The sequence below is a fragment of the Solanum lycopersicum genome, chromosome 12 (assembly GCF_036512215.1).
Source record: "Solanum lycopersicum chromosome 12, SLM_r2.1".
NCBI lineage: Eukaryota > Viridiplantae > Streptophyta > Magnoliopsida > Solanales > Solanaceae > Solanum > Solanum lycopersicum.
In genome coordinates, this window is record NC_090811.1 from 63,695,817 (window position 1) to 63,702,222 (window position 6,406).

A 6,406-nucleotide genomic window follows, 5' to 3' on the forward strand; every position below is an offset into this window, starting at 1 on the left:
ACCTGCCTATTGTAGGCTAGCTCTTTTTGTGTCTCCAAAATTTCTCCATTATGACATAACTGATTTATTTAAATTTTTCTTTCACTTTCATCTCGACTATGTTTGATTCTGTGTTTTCTTCTTTTTGTAAGTTGGATTTCACTAGGCATGTTGTTATTGATGATGATGATATTTTTCAATAGGTAAAATATGGAAGAGCTCCTTCTAGTGTTGATAGTTTTAGATGAATAAATATTAAGGTGGAAAGCGTCCATCTTAAAAATTGAATTACCATTTTACCTCTCTACTAAATTAAGATTTAATTAAATAATAATATTTTAATTATCTAAAGATTGAATTATATAAAATTATAAATGCATTTTTCTCATATTAAACAATGAAATTGACCTAGATTTAGATTGAATTATATTCCCAAAATAGAAAGCAGAAATACACTAGATTAGGAACGCTTTCTCTCCTAAGGAAGTTTTCAAACAAACTAAAAATTCAAAGTTTCTCTTTCTCATATCAAGATGGTGATTTTCTAATCGAACAAGAATAAATCGTAGTTGGTTCTAAAAGAAGTAACTATATAAAAACCAATTTAATACAAATATAAATTGGTTGAAAAGTAAATAATGAATATCAAATAGTAGGAATATATAAACAATATGTTCATATGCTATTTTACCATTTCCTTATGTTGCTAGCATAGACCTTTTCTTTTATGAACATCATCAAAGTGATAGAGTATTGACACAGCATGAGGAAATATTTTTCCATACACTCGGCATACAATTAAATTATTAAAAAATCACCGTTATGTTTTTCTTAACTAAGTTGAATTAATATATGATTTAACTTACTTGAGAGAAAAATAACATATACTCATACTAATTTAGTTGCATGTCAAGTGTGTGACAAAATATTTCTTTATAATTTACCACTAGTCCACTACTCTATCATTTTGATCAAGTTCATGGAAGAAAATGTTATATGATAACAATACTACGAAATGCTAAAAAATAATGCATGAATATGTTAGTTTATATAGTATTATTATTTGATATTCGTTATTTATTCGTCGATAAATTTATATTTGCGTTACGTCAAACTTTTTGTTAACTCTTTAAGATCGACTATGATTCTTTGTTTGATCAGAAAGTCACAATCTTAATAAGTATTTTGAATTTTTAGTTTGTTCAAAACATACAAGGGAAAACATTTCAATCTAGGGTGTTTCTCCCTTCTATTTTTAGATGGTAATTCATTCTAGATCAACGCAAATCAACATTTTTAATATGTAGAAGATGAACGTTGAATTATTAGTTTAAGTAAAACTTCCTTACCAGAGCAGCGATCTATTTAGAGTGAAGTCAAATGTTATATGTATGAGTTGTTCACCGTAGTATAGTTATGACACCAATACTACCAAATTTAGCAACTAGATAGGAGCAATGAAATCTTTCTGCAATGAACTCTTTTTTCTTATAAGACTTGCCAATCACCATTCAAAAATAGAAGAGAGAAACAACATAGATAGGAGCGCTATTCCTTGTAAAAAAGTTTTTAAAAATTCAAAGTTCTTCTTATCAAGTTGCTGATTTTATGATCTAACAAGAATGAATCATAGTCTGTCCTAAAAGACTTAACAAAAAAAACAGACTTAACACATATAAATTGGTTCGAAAATAAATATAATAATGAATATCAAATTATTATACCAAATAGTAATAACATATAAACTAATATATTCATGTGTGATTTTACCATTTTCTTGTATTGCTAGCATATAAGCTTTTCTTTTATGAACTTGATCAAAATGATAGAGTTGTTACACACATGAGGAAATATTTCGCAACATACGTGCAATTAAATTAGTATAAGTCATCATTATGTTTCTCTTAACTAAGGTGAATTAATGTATGATTCAGCTTGATTAAGAAAAACATAATGGTGGTTTATACTAATTTAATTGCATGTCTAGTGCGTGACAAAAATATTTCTTTATGATGTACTACTACGCTATCATTTTTATCAAGTTCATGAAAGAAAATGTTATATGCTAACAATACAACAAAGAAATAGTAAAAAAACATACATGAATATGTTAGCATATATAGTATAATTATTTGATTTAATAATTTGATATTCATTATTTATTTGTCGATAAATTTATATTTGCGTTAAGTCAATTTTTTTGATTACCTCTTTAGGACGGACTATGATTCATGCTTGTTAGATCATAAAATCACCAACTTGATAAGAATTTTTAGGCGTTCAGATGTAATTTTGACTATTATTGTCGTCTTTGAATTTTTTGTTGGACATTTTGTTGGTTATTAGTTAATTTCTTAAGTCAAATTTGTATTCTGATTAGTAATAGCTAGTTTTCATATTCTATCTCATTTCTCAATCAAATAGACTGATTAAGAATTTGTAGTGATTCTTTAAACTCTGTTTCTCTTATCATGAAATTTGTTAGAGTTGTCTTACATTAGTTATCCTTTAAAATGTCTATATAAGCTGAAGTGCTTGATGATCATAATAGTTTAGGGAGTTCTTATATGGTAGAAGAGCAGATTCAGCAGAATGTCAAATTTTTAGTGCACTATCATTTGTTTGCACTTAATGGGAGTCTGAATCTTAATCATTCTGATTCAGTCTATTTAAGTGCGTTTGGTTTTTAGTGATTAACATTCATTTCATTAAGTCAATTTGTTTATTTTTTTAAAAAAACTCTTAATGGACCTTAATGAGTCTAAATGATCAACTCTATTAAATAAGTATGTGTTCTTTTCTTAAACAGATTCTCTTCTTCGTTGCTTCTCTTCTGGACAAGTTTCAAGTTTCTCCCTCTTCTTTTCCAATCAAGTATCATTTTTTTTTTCTTTAAATAAGTTTTCATAATCTTTTACAAGTATTTATTTAATATTTCTAATATATAAAATATTCTTGGGTGAATTGATAATTATGAAGAACTCTTCTTGTCACAATTCATTTGTTGTCAAAACTTCTTTGGAAGAAGTTATCATTGTTTCTTGAGAAAAATTATTTTGAAAAAACAAATAATTCATCTTTTTTTTGGGTTGAGTGATAATCTTATTTTTGAAACAATTGTTTGGAAGAAGTATTTTTTGTTTGGATCATATCTATTATTGACATAGTGTTTAATTTCAAATTTAAAAAAAATATTAAAAACTAAATTAGACTTCTTAATTTAGTTTTCTATGAATGTATTTTTTTATTGTCGTAAGTCTTTATTCTTATTTTGTAATTATTACATTTTCATATTCATTACAATTTACATATGTATTTCCATGAGTTTTAGTCATTCTAACATATCTATAAAAATTTACATTAAACACACGTGCGAAACACGTGCTTAAAAACTAGAAAACAAAAAAAGACACAAATACTGTGAAATATTAATTAAATGTAGTCTTTTTTTTTTGGAAATAAGACTCAACTACAATAACCTAGTTATTTATATAATTTGCTCTAAAATTAATTTGAATTTTATCAAAAGAAATTATTATCTTTATTCCACGTACCAAACGATTCCTCAATCTTGTAAAGCCCAAATAATAGAGGAGGCCTTTTGTTCGAAGAAAAGAATAGGAGGCCCAATTCAATAAAATGAGCCCACAAGTCGCTCACACCAAGAAACAATGGTGACACCAAGCCAATGGTCACGTCAAGGCCTGGAACCGAGGAGAGGGAAGATCATCTGAGATCAAATTCGAAGGGAGGGTGGATTTCATAAGTTTTGAGGTTTGAAATGGGGAAAAGAGGAGCTTGATGAAGTTGCAAATTTTTTGACTTGGGATTCGTTTGATATGGACAGTAGTAACCAAAGGATGGTTTTCACCCATCACTAGTTGGTTAGAGGATTTTGGCTTTATCGTAGATGAGAAATATTGAGGTAGAAAAACTTATTCACATGATGGGAATTCATCAAGGTGCGGGTTTCGAGTTGATTGATGGAAATTGTGAGCCGTTAGGGATGATTTCAGAGATGGGTTGAACGGTGGTCATGGTATGGTGGATGGTGAATGATCATTGTGGTGTGGATGGAGGTAATCCATCACATGCGTTATTTGGTGTTGTTGGTTATTGTCCCAAGGTTATTTAAGCTTGGGGGACCTATTTGTAGTTGAAAGAGTATGCAAGCCACTTTTATGGAGAAATATTAACATATTTCATACATTTTGTACTATTATTATAATTGATATCTTCATAAATTTGACGAATAGAGCTCAAGGACATAGACCGATCAAGAATTTCTTTAAAATCTGCTTTTTGATTAATGATTCATCGACCACTAGATTCAAGTGTCTCACCCAATTCTTGAACTAGGTGGCTTGGTTGATTTGCAAGTTAGTTAAAATCAGCCATATGAATCCTTGTATCATAAATATTCTATTCGAGCCAATAATGTTTTATAATTTGCACTTCGGTATTATATAACGGCCGTTTGAGTTGAAGATAAGTTATTTGGCATTATTTTTTTATTGATTGTTTGATTTGTAGTATATTATTAAAAACAACTCCATTGCATAAAGTATTATACATTATGATAAATAATAAACTTTAATAATTTAGAGGGTGCAAATCTACAAAATGGAGAAACACATTGATAATGGCATCTTGATTATTATTTAAGAATGATTCTGGCTTCACAAATTTAAATTCATTGATGCTTAATTACGTAATACGAACTTTAGTTGTTCTTTCTACATGGTTTGCCAACTTTAATTTTCTTTTTTCATATTCTTGATGTATTTATTATTATTTTCTATTACTTATTCAACTTTTATAATCTTAACATTCATAAATCTCATCTTTTCATATTCATAACCTCCAAATAGTTAAACTAAGACTTTAAGATATCTTTTGATACTCCTTCTATTGTATCTATATAAATTCAATTTCTTTATCTCATGAAATGTCTACCAAGATTATAAGGCTATTATTTTTGTTTATAGTTAGAGTAGATGAAGAAGAATCTTGAATTTTGATAGGATATGGAATGAGACGATAAAAAGTTAGAGCATTATGTACTAATTTTTTACTTACTTTTCATCTTTATATGCATCAGTATTATAAGAATAATGTATACATTGTATTTTTTTAAAAAAATTGTTTCTTTTTGTCTTTTTTCTCTGTTAGGCTTCTTAATTTAGTTTTCTATGAATATTTTTTTATTGTCGTTAGTCTTTACTCTTATTTTGTAATTATTACATTCATTACAATTTACATATGTATTTCCAAGAGTTTTAGTCATTCTAACATATGTATAAAAATTTATATGAAACACACGTGCGATGCACATGCTCAAAAAATAGAAAACAAAAATTACTCAAATATGGTGAAATATTGATTAAAATGTAGTCATTTTTTTGGAAATAAGACTCAACTTCAATAACATAGTTATTTATATAACTTGGTATTAATTTGAATTTTATCAAAAGAAATTATTATCTTTATTTCACGTACCAAACTATTCCTCAATCTTGTAAAGCCCAAATAGTAGAGGAGGCCTTTTGTTCGAATAAAAGAATAGGAGGCCCAATTCAATCAAATGAGCCCACAAGTCGTTCACAACCAAGAAACAATGGTCACTCTGTCCTCCATAGACTATAAATACCCTATAATTTGGTCTTTATATATCACATACTCCGTCGTTATAGTTCAAAAGCTCTTCTTTTCTCAATTCCTTGTAGATTTTTGGTGGTGAAGCTGCTCTTTTTACCACCATTTTCCTTTTTGGGAAAATCCAGGTATGTTTTCTATCTATTTTTTTCATTTTCCATTTTTTTTTGAATTTTGTGTTTTTCAGGATCAAGTTAGTGTTTTTGTTTAGTTTGTGTTTGCGATTTTATGGTTTTATTGATGATCAATTAATGTTGGGTTTGTTTTTGTGGATTTGGAATAGATGGGTGAGTGGTGAGTGGTGATTGTTTTTTCAGTGCACGTCAAGGCCTGGAATCGAGGAGAGGGAAGATCATCTGGGATCAAATTCGATAAGGGAGGGTGGATTTCGTAAGTTTTGAGGTTTGAAATGGGGAAAAGAGGAGCTTGATGAAGTTGCAAATTTTTTGCCTTGGGATTCGTTTTATATGGACAGTAGTAACCAAAGGACGGCTTTCAGCCATCACTAGTTGGTTAGAGGATTTTGGCTTTATGGTAGATGAGAATTATTGAGGTTGAAAAACTGATTCACATGATGGGAATTCATCAAGGTGTGGGTTTCGAGTTTATTGATGGAAATTGTGAGCTGTTAGGGATGAATTTCAGAGAGGGGTTGAACGGTGGTCATGGTATGGTGGATGGTGAATGATCAATTTGGTGTGGATGGAGGTAATCCATCACATGTGTTGATTGGTGTTGTTGGTTGTTGTCCCTGGGTTATTTAGGCTTGGGG